Source organism: Neolamprologus multifasciatus, chromosome 4 (assembly GCF_963576455.1).
Source record: "Neolamprologus multifasciatus chromosome 4, fNeoMul1.2, whole genome shotgun sequence".
Classification (NCBI taxonomy): domain Eukaryota; kingdom Metazoa; phylum Chordata; class Actinopteri; order Cichliformes; family Cichlidae; genus Neolamprologus; species Neolamprologus multifasciatus.
This window is the reverse complement of record NC_140442.1, coordinates 13,281,365-13,299,838: the sequence shown is the minus strand read 5'-3', so window position 1 is coordinate 13,299,838 and position 18,474 is coordinate 13,281,365. Positions and strand designations below refer to the sequence as shown.

The following is an 18,474-nucleotide window of genomic DNA, read 5'->3' as shown; positions in this document are numbered from 1 at the left end:
TTATTATTATTTAAATAGCCGAAATTAAAATTAATCAAAAAATAATTAAACTAAAATATAAAAACACATAAAATATAATACAGCTAAGCTTCTTGATAATAAAAAAGAGCTGTAAGGTCGTTGATTAGTAGTCATTGTATAATATTACAGTGAATAATAATAATAATAATAATAATAATAATAATAATAATAATAATAGGCCCTTGATTATGTCATGTAAATGTAAATGTAGGATATAAAATTACAATTTATTCCTCGGAAGATACAGCTCATCCTGTTTTGTTATTTTAGAAATTATAACAAGGCACTCTATAATGCACAGCATGCCACATACAGCCTGGCATTTTTTTTAATCTGCATTTTTACTACACCATCTGTCATTTTACAACGAGGAAACAGGCCCTGGTATGTTTTATTAAAATTAAAGAAAATCAGGTATATAAAATGACTACTTACTGGTATGTTAAATCCTTGCATAACCATAAATTATAAAATCACAAAATTCAAGGAGGAAAGGTGCAAGGCCAAGTGCGACGCCCATTTAAATCAAAATCTGAAATAAACCATGTGGCTAGAGTGTAATCCTACAGTAGACTATTTCCATCTGAGGCTGTGCAGTAGCCTGCTGGTTCACTCTATGGAAGCAGTGCGACCGGGGCTTCCGGCCTGGCTGGATTGCGGCTCGGATCTCCGAGCAGCGGTTTCTCTCCCGGTGCAACTGCGTACCTCGCGTCTCGAGGGCAGGGTAAACACATCCTCCCATTGGTCGGATACCTGCATGTTAATGAGCTCGTGCCGCCCGCCCGAAGACAGAGTGGTTTCCGATTGGCTGGCAGCAGAGACCAATGGTGTGGTGACTGGCAGTGATAAAACGAGTGAAAAGCGCCAGATTTAAAAGCACTGGATGCACAAATCGCTACAATAGAGCGCAGTGCACCACGAGCACAGCTTTTAATCTATCGCAGATAAAACTAAGATAGAGAACGGCTTGATGATAGTATAAAATCAAGAATTAAACGGCACATATTACATTCATGTGCACTTAATTATTTATAGCAGTGCACCAAAGTATTCTAAGGAAGAGACACTAATAAAAAAAAAAGAGTTGTTTTAACCATTTACCAAGATTCTAAAGCCACAAATGAGCAATAATCCACATAAAAGCATAAACACCTAATATACACACATACACACATACACCTGTGTGTGTGTGTGTGTGTGTGTGTGTGTGTGTGTGTGTGTGTGTGTGTGTGTGTAAACAAGAGAGAGAGAGAGAGAGAAAGAAGAAAAAACAAAGAGTACACTGTAGAGCATGGATGTCAATCTCATTTTACTTTTTGGGCCATATACATCCCACTTTGATGTGAATTGGGCTGTGCCAGTGGAAATGAAGGATACACGTATTCATTGCTCAGACTGTCTTGTAATTGTACATTTAGAACACAAAGCTTTCTTTCATTCATAGAAAACGTCCTTGTACTTTGGTCTAGTGTGGATGGCAGTGGGGGGTGGGGGTCTTAATCAATAATCAAACCTATAAAAAATACAGTTAAATGTTCCAAATCTTTGCACAACTTTCTAAAGCTGTACAGGGAGCCGGATTGGAGTCTTTGCAGAGCTAAATCTGATCCCCAGGCCTTATGTTTGACACCCCCTATTGAAAATGTTAAATTAAATTGTTTTTGTTTTTTTAATTACTTATTTAAAGCTAAACAAGGGATCTTTGCCTACAAACCATCTGAGCAGTCTTTTCATTGCTAAAATATATAGTGTTTAAAATGTTCAATAAAATAATACAGTTTTTATTCACAAATGCAGTTTTGAAAACAAAACATTGCAACACCAAGTACAAGCAGACTATTTATAGATTATAGATTAATAGCCCATATCTTTTAAAATGTTGTTAGCAATTCAAGGCGTTCATCCATGGGGATACATATAAACACGTGTACTTCTAGTTTCCCCCTTCTTTACAGCCATTACAGCATTTCTGACCAATGCTTGCAAGACCAATTTATCTTATCTCCATGCGGAATCATGGAGATAAGATAGAGATTCCCCAATTTTATCCACGTAGTGCTATTACTATGGATTGGTTACTGCATTTTTTTAAATGTTTACAAATGAATCCCCTATTGTATGCTTGCTTCTGATTGGCTGGCACGAGGACAGAGCATTGTCAGTCACAGAATGTAAACAAGACTCTGATTGGCTGTTGGCCAGTCCGCATTGGGCTGTCCGGGAGGGAAAAAAAGGCAATAACTGGCCCTGCAGTTTCAAGGCGTCCCAGGTTAGATGATGAAAGGGGGATAAGAAGAAACGGTTTTAAGGCGCCCCAAAGGCGGACCCCTATTGGCCCTGAAGCCATATGAGTCAAGCGTGAATCAAAGGGAATACTGCAGAGAGGGGCAAATTATGTGTTGGATATTTAAAATAATGGAGGTTAGTTTTCGTGTAAATGCCGACTAGCGATGCCGGGGCTTTATGAAAAGTAATGAAAACAAGTGAAACGAGCCACGAAACGATTCGGGTTATAGGCTGCACGTGAGGGCGCTGGAAAAGGGGGGCAAAAGGAAGAAAAAATAAGAACCCCCCCCCCCAAAAAAACCAAACAAACAGAAAAAAAGCTCCGGTTGTGGATCACCCCGCCGAGGTCCGCTTTAATGGAGAAGAAAACCTGCATGGAGTCTTTCAGCGCTTTAAAGTGTGGCTGCATGAGGTTTGTCGTAGTCCGGTCAGCGTGCTTCTGCTGCTGCTGCTGATGATATAAAAATGTGGGGGGGGGGGGGGGGGGGGGGGGGAATCCAGCGTGATTTGTTTGCAGGAAATTTACTTGGAGTTAATCGGATGATCGCGTCGGATGCTGTTTGTCTGGCTTTCGGTAAATTCAGATCGGGGTGTAAAATACGAGAGCGAGGCGAGATAGCGGATGGATATGTGGAGAGGCTGGAGAGACGATCGTGAATGTGGTGCAGCCAAAATATTTGACTCTTTTTTTTAAAACGACGGTCCTGCATGTCCCTTGTTACTATTCCAGCAATAGTTTGTTGACTCAAGGATTTACTGAAAATACTCTTGATCCTGCCTGCCTCGCTGCAAATGTGGGTTGAAATATTACTGAAGACGTGTTTTATTTTATTTATTTATTTTTAATGTAGTATTTATTTTGAATAATAAAGAAGCAAACTGCCCTAGTTTATTTTTTTCTTATTTGGCAATGTATGGATGATGACTAATAACTGTAATTATTCATTTATTTATTGGATTTTTTTAGTGTGTGTGTGTATGGTTTTAAAAAGGTAGATTTAAGGGAATTTAAGGACAGCTATTTAAGGCAAAAATAAAGGTTTATGGTAAATTATGTGTGCGCGCGTGTGTGTGTTAGACATTCATCTAAGAATCTTTTATTTTTAGACATCCATCTAAGAATCTTATTTTTAAATGGATAGCCAAAAAAAGAAAAAGAAAAGAAAAAGCGAGTAATTTATATATTTTTGAGCAAAAAGAAAATCTCAGGCTGGTTTGGTGTCACTTCACTTCAGAGAGCCTGTATACCTCAGCCCTCAATTGCTAAAAATCAAAATATGCCCTACGTTAAGATGGACTTGGCTAATGCATCCCCCCCCCCCCCTTCTTTCTTCTTTCGAGTTTTGTGTGCACTGCCCTGTGTGAGATTTCACAAACGCTCGGCCACATTGCTTGAATACTAACTTGTATTTTAGCAGAAGGTGCTGGAATTTCATCTCATCATGAGCCCTTCTCAAGTGAGTGCGTGCAATGCGAAATATTCAAAAGGGTGCTTAGTTGCACACAGGAGCACACACGCTAATACGCGTGTGTGCACGCACGCCCACACACAACAGGCAGAGTGATAATTAATGCGGAGTGAGAGATTTCTGCAGAAAAAAGAGATAGAGAGAGAGAGAGAGAGACCGTTTTTACGACGGGGATTGTCCTTGATCAATGAAGCATTAATGATTGACAGTCTGTAGCCTCCCACCCACATCTATACACGGATAAAGGGCCCTTGGATATTAGGGAAAGGGGAAAAATGTCCATATGATTTTAGTTCCACAATAAAATACCCAGAAATATTACAGGCAGCCGTACATCCGGGGTATTTTGAGCGTTATATGGATTCCACGTTTAGAGAATATCTGTACCAGGTAAATTTGGCGAAGGGGGAAAAAAAGAAAGAAAGAAAACTTTACATGAATCAGAGATTAAAAGTCATCATTAAAAGGCAATTTTAATCCAATTTTTCTTACAATTTAGACACATATTCCAAAATCGTGGTGTATTGAGTTTAACCTAAAACAATGTAATTCATCCCTGAATGAATTTATTACTGGGTGTCGCTTTCATGTTTCTACTTTAGCCAAGTTAAGCCTTTAAACGGCATGTAGCCTGAAATAATACAGAGATGGTTGACAACAAATGACCTTTGACCTATGAGTGTGTGTGTGGGGCCGTGTGTGTATCTGCATACTTGTGTGCTTGTAAGGTGCTAGTGCTAATAACTGTGAATTGTAGTGGCATATGGCAAAACCAGAAGCCTACTAGGACTGGACTCTATTTAAAACCGCCCTCTATGTGGCCCTGTCTTCACTTCAAGGAGAGAACTCTGGTTTTACCACACTAATAAAAAATATAGATGTTATTCTTGCAAAAAAAAAACACAAGGACACGCTCATTTCCATCATATTACCTATGATTGTAAACAAAAGCTTACTGAAGGTGTCTGCAGCCAATGCGCAGAATGCACACCCACAAACATCCACGCAGACACACACTTATCCATCAGCTGTAGATCAAATGTCTGTGTTGTGTTTGGCAAAGAAGTATATTTTGACTGCTTTAAAAATAATAAGTACAAATTTAAAAATGAAGCTTTTCAGTCAAATTATCGCAGAGCTAAAAGTCTCAAGGTTTTAAATGACACAGGTCAATTGTTTGTTTAAATGCAAGATCTAATCTTTTTCTCTCCAAGTTAGCACTCTGTTGCATTTGCCCTTCTTTACCTTTAGGTTCACTGAGCCTCACGTCATATTTTAAAACCCTCATTACCTCAGTGAGGATTATAGTGGAGCAGCGATTGTTTCCCCTGTAGCCCTGCAGGCCCACAATAGAAATGATAATATGTGAAAAGTGCATAACCAGTTGTTAGTACAATTCCATGCTTCTGCGCTAACATGAAGGAAATGCACTCAAAGGCTAAGTGAGTGTTCGTGCTCATGTATGTGCTGGAAAAAAAAAACAACATACTGAATTGTTGCAAGTAATGAATTCAACTGACAGGATGCTCTTTTGGTCATGTGAGCAAAATGGCTGTTGTTACCAAAAAGCTCTTGTCTGGGAAAAGAAAAGAGGGTTTGTGTGTTGGGTGACTGATTTCCACCCCAGCTGCAGGTTGGACAACATTGCATAAGCGTCACATGACCAAACTGGGCAACGATCACGACAATCAGTTCGGGGGGTCCCAGACGAGCCTGGTGTCTCCCCAGACCCAGGTCTGTCTGTGGCAAATCAGCTCAGCTATTTGGGTTTCCGCTTTTCATTCAGGAGCACACACAGACACACTCAAACACACAACTCACTGTGTATTCCCTCCCCCTCACAACACCATGAATCCTTGTTAGGACTGGTTTGTTAGGATATTTTGATTTCAATTGCCAGTTTCAATACTGTGGGATTTCTGCTGACAGTGAAATAGTTCAAATGAAGAATTCTTTTACAGCTTGCTTTGTAATGTCAGAGAGAAATTGTGTGGCAAAGCCTGCTTTAAGATGATTGCTAAAATCCATTGCACGAGTTTTAAAATGACAAGAACCCAGATTGTCTTGAAAATTCAGTATAAAGAAAGAAGAGCAAAACACTTATGAGCGACATTTATGATGAGTCCAGCTTTGGAAAGAAAAAAAAAAGTATGTCATAATATGATCAAGGTACCAGATAATAATTAGCAAAAGCTGTAAATGCGTTTGAACGGCAGATGCAAGGTACAGACGAGCCTCAAATAAATAATTACAAAAAAATACATTTTATTGCTCATGAAAATTGTAAAACAGTTCTGCTTCTGCGATGCTGTAGTGTGACTTTACTGCAACACATGTAGCAGAGACTGCAGAGCAAAGCAAAAAAATGAAACCAGAGCATAACACTAAACCGCTGCCGAATCAAGAAGATGCTAAGACTGAGCCACCAGTTACTGATTAATGATCAATAGGGATTCAGTGACTCAAGCCTCGCGGCACAGCAAGCTGCGGGCCTGACTGAAACTATGTGGCTTTTAGTTAAAGGCACTGATGTCAGGACTTGTTAAAATGCCATGACTTCCGATAACAAGCAGAACAATTGGAGTAAAACTAAGCATTCCTTCACAGCTATCTGATGCGGTGCATTGATTGTAAAGCAATAACAAGAATATAATAATAGTGGCCGGGTGTCTGCCTTTGATTTATTTTCCTTCTAAGCATCTCTCCTTCTTGTCCTGTGTCTCTGTGTCTCTTTGCAGGCTACTATAAATCCAGCTCAGCCATCATTCCAACAAATGAGTTTATATGACATGTATATATTTTTGTGTGATGCATCCAATTAAAAATGTCCTCTGCAAGGCCTAAACCAGTTTTCCTGAATGCTATTGTGGTCTCCTATAGCAGATGGCTCTTCTGTCATATTAATTTCAAATCCCAATGGCCAACTGGGGTTCCAACATAAAAGTGAGCAGCTGTATTTCAGGGTCCTGGCTAATACATGTCTTGTAAGATATGGGGGCCTTTTTTATGGATCTTCAAATATGCAGTTATGATTTCCTATTGCTCACCTGACAAGCCTGCAACGTCTGCCAAAGATAAAAGTTTAACAACGCCAGATCCACCACAGCAACGCTGGAGCGGAGAAAAGCAGAAACGGCATCACGCACTGTCAGTTCAATAAGCAACATCTCCTCTAATATCATCAATAACCTTTCATTTTTAAGAAAGAGAAAGTTTGAATGTGGATTTATGAGCTGCCAAACCAGCAGAGTGACACAAAGCAACACACAAAGAGAAAAATTATCTTTCTTTTTTTTTTATGATCTCACTACAAGCTTTGGCCTCTTTTTTTAAAAGTTTGTGCTTTCACATTTTTCTGACCTGAGCATGAGCTAGAAAATCATTATCTATCTAAATAATTTTTCATTATATACTCAGGTGAGTTTAAATGTAAACCTTTTAGCATGATCATTTGTCTCCCTGTTTTTTTCTGTTTGTGCGATTGTGCATCAAGTGTACCCCTGATATGCATTTATTGCAAAAGATAGGGGTTAATATTGTTGTTCAGTTGAATATGACCAGGAAGCTATGTTCTTCATCCTCAAGAGGACATGACACATGGCTTAGGCCAGAGAATAGAATAATGTGTGGCAGAGTGAATGGCTGCACATGCTCATTAGTGTCATTAATCACTAGGGACAGAGATGCCTAATGATAGAGGGAGGAGGGACTTCACAGAGAGAGGGGAGAAAAGGATGTGACAGAGATGGAGGATTCCTCAAGAATATTAACATCTGGAAAATATAAGAAGATTTCACATTCATTTAAATGTATCTATTTTGAGCACTCCTGGGTCTGGCAACATCGCAGGGATTTCTTGAAACAAAAAGAACGATGTAATTAATACCAGGCTTAATTGTCACTCGAAATTGTCATATAATTCTCAGAGTGTGAGAGCAAAGTGGGCTGTGCCTGTTCCCTTGTGAGGGGGGGGGGATCTCTTTTGGGATCAAATGGGTGTGTGACATTTTCTCACAAACGTTTGATTGTGAACTGATGGATTTCTCTTATGGGGGTTCTGCTCAGCGCTTAGGCCTCCGTTACCCTGCGTCATATACGGCTAATGGGAATAACTGAGCCTTGAACCGGATCTCAGGGTGGAGAGTGTCGAGTGGAGCTGCTGGCTCCTCTGTAGCCTGCGCGGTGAGAGCAAGAGGCCGTGAGCTTGTCCATCCCTCTGCTGCAGCAGAGGCTCCGGGATAGTTGTACACGGTGAGGGCAGACTGTTTGATCAGCACATATTTTTAATTGGCTCGAGGCACCCTGGAGTGTCAGCATTGCTATGGAGTAGACTCCTACCGCACCTTTTCTAATTAAAATCATTATAAATTCCAGGCGCATCATAAAGGATTAAATGAGACTTGTGTGTGTGTGTGTGTGCGAGTGTATGTTTTATCTAGTAGTGTGTCTCTGCACAGGCGCGTTGTCTCCTTGATAGCTAACATGTATAGCTTAATTGTTTTCTTCTTAGTAATAGTAAATGAGAGAGGGCTGGCTATAATTCTGGTCCACTAATCAAATTACAAGAAAGGGTATCTCTCAATGTATTCACAATGAAATGCTGTGATGGAATATGTGTCAAAATAAAAAGCCTTACTGGAGTGTTTAGCTGCAGTTTTGTATCTTTTATTGAATATTCACATATGTCCTGCTGTGCATAGCAGACTTAACAGGAGCATTTTGTCTTATAAGAAATAATTGATGTGAGACAAATTGCGCAATTCCACAGAGAATCATTTCCGAAAGGCTTGGAAAACAAATGAGTTCAAGAAAACTTCAGTGGATGTTTTATTCCCCTGCTCATTTTGATGGGAACAACATACCTTGCCTGTCTTAATCTACAGATGATGACGATATTGTATTAAAGCCCAGCTGCTATACTGCGCTTTAGGGGGAAAAAAGAAGGAGTGGCTTCAGTCCGCTTGACAAAGGAGGCTTAAATCTCTTAAATATCTAGCACTGCCACTTTGCCCCGAGGGAGCATAGGAACAAGGGAGTGTTTCTTTGGTCTGATATTGGAAGCTAGAGTTCATGGGAGCAAAATGCAAGCAAAGACTATAGAAGGATTTGAGGAGCTGGCTCTTTTCAACAAAATATGCGCCTAAAGCCTTAACATACATCCTGAGATAAACTTCAAAATCACATGACAGAGAAAACTACTGTCATTCATATTGTAATAACCATGCCTGACCAACATTTACAATGAATATCTCAGTCATGAACAGTTATAAAAACCTCTGAGGCATTCAGCGACAATATGCAAGTGTTCGACAGAAGCTTTATGGAGAAGAGTTATGAAGATTTGGATTGATAATGGCTCTTTTGGAACACACAGTGGTTCTTTTCACATCAACAACCATAAAAATACAGAAACTTCTACAACTGTTAATGGATGGCATTTTCCAGCAATGAATGACTGTACTATAGGTATGTAGATGGAACAATGGATGACATGCAGACAGTCAAAGTTCACTGTAAGTCTTGTTTATGGGGAAGTAACTGCTAAAATGGTGGGGAACTGCATGGGTTTGGGTGACTGTATTGAAAAAGGATGAATGTATAACAAGTATTTAGTGATTTTCTCAAGCTCCCTTTATGCAGTCACAGTTTGCAGAAAATACATTTTCTCAGTGTGGCTCATGACCAACAGACTAAATTTAGACAAACGTGTTTGTGAGGATTCAACTTTGTAGAGAGAATATGAAAAAAAAAAGAAACGCAAAACGTCTTTTTGAGGCCTATTTTTGTGGAACTGGGTTTCTATTGATGCAAGGAGGACGGACAACTGAGAGACATGGCAGATGCAAGAAAGTGAAAAATGGATCGGAAAGACGACGGAGGGGTGGGGTGTCTCTTCAAACATTGCCGCTTCCTGTCCGGAAAAGTCCATTCATCATTTTCACGTCTTCATGTCGTGGCTTACTTTAGCAATAGCCAGAAGTGTGGCAATGATGACACCCAGGATTGATGAGGTGCAGGTGGGGGTGGCTAGCAGGGGTTTGGGGTTGAGATGGTCAAACCAGATGCGGCAGGAGGTGGGGCTGGATGGACAGAGCAGGACCCGATGAAGGTCATGATGTTACCCATTGCTCCAATAACCGTATCTGTTTGCAGAACTACATGGATGTAGGCCATGCACAGCAGCCGTGCTATGAATTCTGATGTGTGTGGAAAAAGACACACAAATGCCACTTTCCACTCATATGTTTCCCTTCAGCATGCAGGGATACTTTAGCCATGATGTGCGCAATACATCAGCATTACAAACCAAAAAATTATAGTCATTAAATTAAAAGAATAGCATTAGGAAATTCTCTTGATAGAAATAATGACACTACTCTTAACGTTTGCATGCTGCATGCAGTACACAAAGCTACTGCTGGCAACTGGTGATACACAAACAACCTCTTATTTTCCCACACAAGTAAAAAGAAATCTTAATTATGTTTTGAATGAGAGACAGCATCAGTGTGCCTGTGTTTGAATAGATTGTCTTCTTGATAGCAAATATATATGTACTTTTTCCCCAGTAATAATAGCTGTAATCCTGCTCCTGGTATTAGAGATGTTTATACTTTGAGGAGGGTGGGGTGGTCAAATGCAGATCTTTCACTCAGGAGATGAGGCCAATGTTGGTTTCACAACATTGGCCATATTTTAGAGACTAAACTGTTTTTGTTATGGTTACCAGTATGATTTATTTCCTGAAAGAAAGTGAAAAAAAATTATATCGTAAATAATATAATTATATATATAACTATATATGCTCTCTCTGTAAAAAGGAAGGTTTGGGAGAAAATATAGTCATCTATCCCAAAAGGTTGGTTCTGTTCATCTGAATGTAGCGCTTTCAGTGGAAGAAACATTTCGTCACCTCATCTAAGTGACTTCTTCAGTCTCAGCTGACTGCAGGTTTCCCCAACCTTATAAACAGTACATTTGCACAATAACTGAACTTCGCCCACTAAATGAACAATGAGCTGTGAGGTCAGCTGTTCATCCGTTATATTCATCCATCTTCATCTGTCTATCCAGTTCAGGGTCATGGGGGAGGCTGGAGCCTATCCCAACTACCAAGATAGGCTATGTCCTGATACAGTGAGAATCACAAATGAACCAGACTGGATTTCAACCCAAGACCTTTTTGCTGTGAGGCAACAGTGCTAACCACTGCACCATCGAGCTGCCTGGGAGAGAGAAAATATGTTTCACGCATAATTTCTTAAGACTGCAGTTCTATATGGGAACAAGGCATGACTGTTAAATCTCCTTGATGACTACAGCGGTACACAGGTTAACATGTGTAAAATGAAGCATGTTTTTTAATGTCTGGTCTTTAAGTTGAGCTTCTCTTCTAACTCTTCCTGAGATGAATTTAACGGTTTAACTCCTGACAGCTGGGATAAGCTCCAGCACACCCTCCCCACAACCATGAATTGGATTAGTGGAAAAAAGTAGATGGATGGAACTTTTGACTAACTACATTAAACATTTTTATGACCCATCCCTAAAACCAAGTACACCCAGTGACAACACCGCCATGCCCCCAAATCTTTTTTTTTATACTAGTTTAAACACTGTAAAATGAAGCGAAAATAGAAAGAGGAGCCCAACAAAGGCATTTCGTAGAATCCTACACATTAGCTGCAAATGGTTTGACCTCTTTTGAGTTCTGTTTGTCTTTAGATGCCTTAAGTTGCTTTAAAAACTCAAACCTGTTGATTGTTAAGTGGCATTAAAGGCTACAGCAAAGGTTTTTAATTATCTTTCAAACTACTGTAAAATTTCAACTACCCCCTGAGGGCTTGTACATCTAAGGTTGAATCTATAGTCTATCCAACATCAAACCAGAAAAGATCTGCCCGTACTTTAAGGATGAAAGATTCTTGGGTCTACAGAAGCAGTGATACATGAGTGGGTATTGCCAGACTCCCCCTTGTGGCAAAATAACACAACTGTAAAAGACTACAGTCTGGCAGACAGGCAGGGACACTCAAAATTGTAAAGAGGCAACAGGACTCAAACTGAATTTAATTAGAGCCAAGGGTGATATCAAAATGTGTCCTCTCTTTCTTCACTCTCCATCTTTCACTCCGCAGCGTACCCCTGCTGGCACTCGGCGGACTCCAAAGAGTGTGGTTCTCCCAACTCAGTAGCTGATCAAAACCAGGTGGGAAGGCCTCCATGTGCTTTCCATTTGTGCAGGATGTAAATGGATTCAATTAGATCCAAATGCACAACCTGTCAGCCAGGGGGAAGTGGCAGACTTTCAAAGGCCATTAGATTATGGACAGGATTTGGAATAAAAACTTCACTGGCCGGGATTGAGCTATTAAATTGGTTGATGTGAAACTACTGAAGTGATTTGAGCTCGCATGCTGACTGTGCACTGTTCATGTAGGTGCAAATTCTGTCACATACACCCATTCCTAAATTATCATTAGAAGAAGCCCCCACCCCTCAAGTTCTTTTTCCTTCTCTAGCTGTCGCTCCCCCTCTCTCATGCACAACCTCTCACACATGCGAGTGCAAACACACAAAGGCTATATGCATAAAGCAGTAATATGTTTTGAGACATATTGCCAGTGGCCTCACAATCTTGCCTGCATAACAAACAGGAGCTCTTACAGCTTTAAAGTCAAATGGCTCCATCAGTCATGGCTGTTAAGAAGCCCAGCCATAAAAATTAAAGACTTCCAGCAAACTGACCAACTGTAACACGTTTCCTTTTTTTTGATTGGCTGCAATGAAATGATGTCTACTGCACACATTTGCTAACACTCAACAGTCTGTTTAAAGGTGCAAAATGTTGTAAAACATGGCGGATGGTATGTTCTAAAAAAAAAAAAAGCAATAACATAAGATTGGGAAGCCTTACAGAAAGGAATATTACAAGAGATGCAGATGCGTTAACTACGAACCAGCTTCACTTATCATGCATTGGAGTGGGGGAGGGGCAGTCAAAAACAAAGGATCTGCCAACCCGATAGAGGCAAAACATACTGTGGGAGAGACCGTTCAGTTGATGACCTACGATTTTAATGAAGAGAGAGCCTTTACTTCACCAGTCTGATACAGGAGTGAATCAATGAGACATTTCTAAGCCATTATTATCAATCACCATTGCTTAAGACAACCTAGTGAGCTCATTAGATAAAATGAACACCAGATTGATTGCAGAATGTGGCAAGTAAAAAGTAAGATGTAGAGTAGTGGGAGGTGATGGAAGAGAAAGGAAATGGGTCTCATGGATCTCTCCAGAAAAAAGAACTGGGGAGTGAAATTAAACGAGTAAGAGACAGGTCATGTGTCTTGAACTGTATTTGAGTTTCCACATTTTTATTCAGATCTAATTATTTGCGTCTTTTCAGTCTAGTTTAAAAACCGCACAGGACTTAGGTGTTTTTATTTTGTTTGGGTGTTTGATGCAGAGTTAGCCTCCGATGGCAAGATGTCATCAAACGGCGGTGACGAAATGACCACAAACCCTCGCTGCTTTAGAAATGATCTTGTGTCTCCCACACACATCTAGCTGTACATGTTCCACGCAGTTAATTACGAGTCACCAGCCACTTTGATAATATGTGGACATATTATTAAAGTGGGGGAGGAAAATGAAAAGGAAGGGGAAAAAAATGAGGGGGACAGAAATGAGAAAAATAAAAGAACAAAAGGAAGAAAAATCAGCGAAGTCACAAGAGGAAGAAAACAAAGAGAAGGAAACAATGCGTGTGAGAGTGTAAAGTATGTGATTTGAGCAGACATTTGTTCCCCTTGGGCGAGCGTAATAGACTGCTCTGTCTGAATAGGGGGAAGGTACGAGAGCCCCGCTGGTGTAGGATTTTGGCTGTTGTGTTGCTGCAGTGGATTGAAAAGTGAATATATGTAAAGGAGGGTCAGTATGAAAGCAGCAGAATCCCACCGTCTCCACCTAGGATGGAACAGATGTGCCCACAACTCCAGCTGTTGCCAGATGTGACTATAGAACCATCTGCATGAGCTATTACCATGTGTGTGTGTGTTAAACAAAAGAAGAAGAAGGGGGGGGGGGGGGAGGAGGCATGCACAGAAAGTTGAAGCTTATATGAGTCAAACTGAGTAATGTCACTATTTTTGACGATTTGATCCTGACAATTTCTCTCTGCAATTATTCCCTCTAAAAATTATGGATGATCCAGATAGCCTCGAGGTGCACGTGGGCTGTTTTATGGGAGAGAAAAACAGCTAAATGTTTAATTACAGGAACATAGTTTGAAGTGTGTATATAAAAAAAAAAGATCATAAACTGTAGCTGTACAAACACAGTTTGATCTCCCCCATGTGACTGCTTCTATTCATCAGTTCAGCCATACTGACGCACGTACAGCATTCATAAAAGGCATGTTTCTTTCTATTTTAGCACAATGGTACATGCACATCTTTCTTTTTTTTAACTATTGTACTGAAGTGTAAAAACAATACTTCAACTCCTCTTAGGCCCCCATAACATCATCCACTCGTTTAGCTGGAAATATCGAAGAAAAAAAGAAATTGATGTGACTGAAAAGCCAAAAAGGAGATCAAAGACATAAAAAAGCAGAAAGTCATCTTTTGTATGATCGTAGAATATAAAACCTGATGAGACATATAAAGCCATAAAGTGTTATGAGACCCCGGGAGATGGCAGATTAAAAAGTGCAAGGGCAATTTCCACCAATAAAGTTGGAGACAGCGGCTGCTCCACCGCTGTGCTCTGCTCCACCAGGCAAAGAGAATGATCTGAATAGATTTCAGCAACCTTCATAAGGCCAGGACTAAATCCACTTCACAAACGGGAACAGAGAGCAAGCCAATCAATTAATGCCCCCCCAACAATAACGAACACAGACAGGTAGAAATGCTTTCAGAGCCGGTGCAAGTTTGATGCTCGCTGGGTTCCAACGTCATGTGGCATTGAGCAGGAAAGTCAGGGTCTACTCTCTGCATGCGCATGGTTTCGTTCTTTGTGTGTGTACACGGGTCTGTGTTCTAATGTATTCCTGTGTGTATGTCTGTGTTGAAAAGCTCACTATTGAATGAGTACATTCAACAGAGCGCTGTGCTCTTTAAATGCCAATGAAAATAAAGAAAGGGAAATTGTAGGCACTCTGAAGCAACAGGGAAAAAACCAACAGAGCGAGACAGAGAAAGCAAAACCTTACCGCGCCAAGAGAGACTTCACAAGGTTTAGCAGCCCTCCACTCAAATATATAGGGGCCATAAATCCTCTACTTAATGTCTTTTGGGCTCGACTTTTTATGGGCAGTGACAGCGACAGTGAGTGACTTCTTTTTTTTTTTTATGTTAATCAACACAGCAAATTTCAACAGCCCTGTCTGGACAAACTCCAGCTTGTACTCTCTGAAAAACTCCAATTCCAGTAATGAAAGTCGACATTACGTTCTGCTGCACTACACAAGACATTCAGAGGGATGTAAAATATTATGTTTCCACTGAAGTTTCGCGGGAGTAAATCATTAAATAGAAACCGGACAGCTCATTGCATGACACTGCGCTGTTTTAAAGACCACACTTGAAGAAATAAAGGTATTATGTCTCTTTCTGGCATTCTTGGTAGATCCTATTCGAGTCCTAGGAATTAAATTTACTGCGACAATACACGTGCAACCTTACAGAAGAAGTTGCGCTTAAGTATCAGCTGTAAAATTTACTACTTAGGAATCAAAAGTAATAGTCATCTTTATGAAGAATGGCCCCTTCCGGAGCGCTAAATTATTAATGCACAAAGCTGTAGGGAGGATTTTAATGTAGTTGTGCAAACTATTTCAAACAGTCTTAGACAGTCTGAACACCTATTATCATTTCAGGAAATGTGGGATTGTCAGAATGAAGGGGTGCTGTTCACACACAGAACCCAACATTTTGTGAAATGTGCTTCTTCTTCTTTCTTTCTTTCTTTCTTTCTTTCTTTTTTTTTTGGTGTAGTATTAAATGTGAAAAATCAATATTGTCATATTTGTGTGAAAAATATGAAGCTTTGCTCAGGATGAAGATTCAAAGCAGGGTCAAATGGATAACCTGGCTGTGTTTAAAAGGAACAGAGTACACTTACTAGCACTATGGATTAACTTATTTTTGTTTGATCTATAGCAAAGTGAATATGTCAATATGTTTTAATCTCCTGCTGTTAAAAAAAAAAAAAACAGTAAAATTGATGATATTTTTAACTGAATGGAATATTGAGCATAGAATACAATGATATCGTGAATGGCTGAGAGGTCCAGCTAAGAAAATCAAACATGCTGAGGCAATACTTCATAGACAGCTGGACCTAGTCAGTGCCACTTGTCACACAACTGTCCATCCCTCTAAAAGTGCACAACTTTAAGCCTTAATACAATGTAAACAGCTGAGTTTGTTGTAAAGTTGGACATTTTAACATGGGAGTCTGTGGAGATTAATCACAGACTTTGTACAGATGGACACAGTCACTGTGATGTCACCCACTGGTTTTAGACTTCCCTTTTAAAGCCTTAGCTTTAGCATTGTTTAGGTTTTGTTTTGTTTTTTGAAGCGCCAAGATATCGGCTAATGTTAGCTAGCTGTACTCATAATCTGCATGGGTGCAAGGCAAATACATTCAGATCAGTTAATGAGTGCTTACATGCTAACAAAACACTAGAATTTCACTCACCACAACTGAAGATTGAACAGGTTGTAGACAATTATGCACCATCATTCACAGTGACATTTAGGCGTTTCAGCAATCATGTGCAGTGCCAAAAAATACTTTGTCCAAGGATTACTCACTGTTTTCTTTGATGAAAAAACACACAGCAAGCTATATTAAGTATCAGATCATTCAATTAAAAATGCTCCAAAAGGCAGGTAGAGCATAAACACACAGTGGACAATTCAGTGGATTTTAGGCCTACAGCAGAGAGCAGTTAGCTAGAGCAGGTATGTTAGAACAGCTATCAATCAAGGGACCGTCCCCTTTAGTCCACAAATCAAAACATTCTCCAACCGAACAGCTGTTATGATGGAGGAAACTACCCATGTAGGCTAAAAACATATATTATACTTCCTCATGCTGTTAAAGTAACTAGTGAAAGTCAAGTGGCCATTAGAGGAACTGCAGTTTGGCTTGGCTTCACTTTTCAGTCCTGATATCACAGCAAAATTTAGAAATCTGAAATCAAGTCAGCTAGGGGAAAAGGTGCATTTCAAACTAAATTCCTGAATTACTTTGTATGCTAGCACAGACTGTGTATAAAAGACTGACTTAGCCACCATCCTGCAACCCATTTGTTTTGGATTCCACATTTTAAAACCACTTGCACATTGGTTTCCTGCAGCCAGAATTGACCATACTAGCTTGACCATACATGCTTTGTTACGTCCAAAAACTTTATGGACATAACAAAGCATTTGAGTTATAAAATGAGTTACAACTTTCAGTTGCTGCTCGAGAGCAACTCGCCTTTGGTGTAGAGTTTCAGTGTGTTGTATAACTCCCAGCATCCACATCCACCCATACATCCTACCTTCATTTGCCTGAAGTGAGTATCCTTTACAACCACCATTCCCATCTCTGAATATCCACTTTGTTTAAGCGTCTCACCTCCGGTTTATAATGTAAGCTTTTTGTTTCAAATCTAGATTTGATTTTTGATTTTTTTAAAGTCACAAGTTTGTTTTTCCCACATTGGATTCACAGCCAAAGGAGGCGGTCGATGGTTTAGAGACTCCTTTAAAGGCACTATATTTTCCCTTAAATTTCACTGGAATAAAGTCAAACATTGCAGAAATCGCCAAGAATAGCGCAAGTGAAGTCAGAGAGTTGAGAAAAAAATGCACTTTACTATATTCTAACTCTACTCATCCTTTTTTAGTATGATTCAGTTAACTCAAAGACTTATGACATGATTCTTATAAAATTATTAAAATTATTATTAAAAGCTTTAAACATTCTCATATATGTGTATAATTTTTTGTGGGAACCCTTCGTTGTTTAATGGTTACTCATGTTTTTACACCCCCTCACCTTGTAAACAGTCCAGCACAGACAATCATGCCCCATCATTCACAATAACATTGAGGTGTTTCAACAATCATGAGTGTGCCCAAACAATGCTCTGTCCAAGGATTACTCGCTCTGTTTTCTTTGGGGAGTCAGTTTGTTTTTCTGTTTTGTCCATATATCCATGACTCCATATACGCAAGCCCTGTGATGTCAGCCTTTTTTATCCATGTTTGTGGTTGCTCAGCGTCGGTCTTGATGGCTCATCAAGTTGTCATGGCCTTGCAGCTTTTACAGCATTCCTTTCTTTATGTCCAAGAGGCTTTTTCTTTTTCTTTTTCTTCTTTTTTTTAGTGCACACTAACTCTTCTGTAAAATAAACCCGTGAATAGACCAAAAGCTTTGAGGTGCACTCAAGGCCAGGTACGCTGTGTTGATATTGGAGGAGCACTGTTTTCCCTCAGAGAGTGATGCCACTTTGGACCTGGCCTTCCTTTTCGGGGACCAGTGGGAGGTCAAAGTCTTTGAAAGTCTTTGCTGTGGGTTTTTTGTGTGTGTGAAAACAAAGGTCCTTGTGCTACATAGAAGAAAGCTGCATGGGATTGAAAAAAGAGCAAGAAGAGGAAAGTGTGGTCACTGTGGCCTTGGTTGCACACT

At 39.9% G+C, this 18,474-nt stretch overlaps 1 protein-coding gene across 12 annotated transcripts in view; it reads right to left on the bottom strand.

Annotated features, from left to right (window-relative positions):
- bahcc1a (BAH domain and coiled-coil containing 1a) overlaps positions 1-16,507 on the bottom strand; it is a 77,900-nt gene extending 61,393 nt beyond the window's left edge. For 11 of the 12 annotated variants that reach the window (XM_085157968.1, XM_085157976.1, XM_085157977.1 and 8 more), the window contains exon 1: positions 457-738. The gene's annotated coding sequence lies outside the window, so the exon portion shown is untranslated. Of the gene's footprint in view, positions 1-456; positions 739-16,488 lie in introns of those variants that run through there. The other variant, XM_085157970.1, reaches the window with a different exon arrangement.
- Between the last annotated feature and the right edge of the window lie 1,967 nt (positions 16,508-18,474).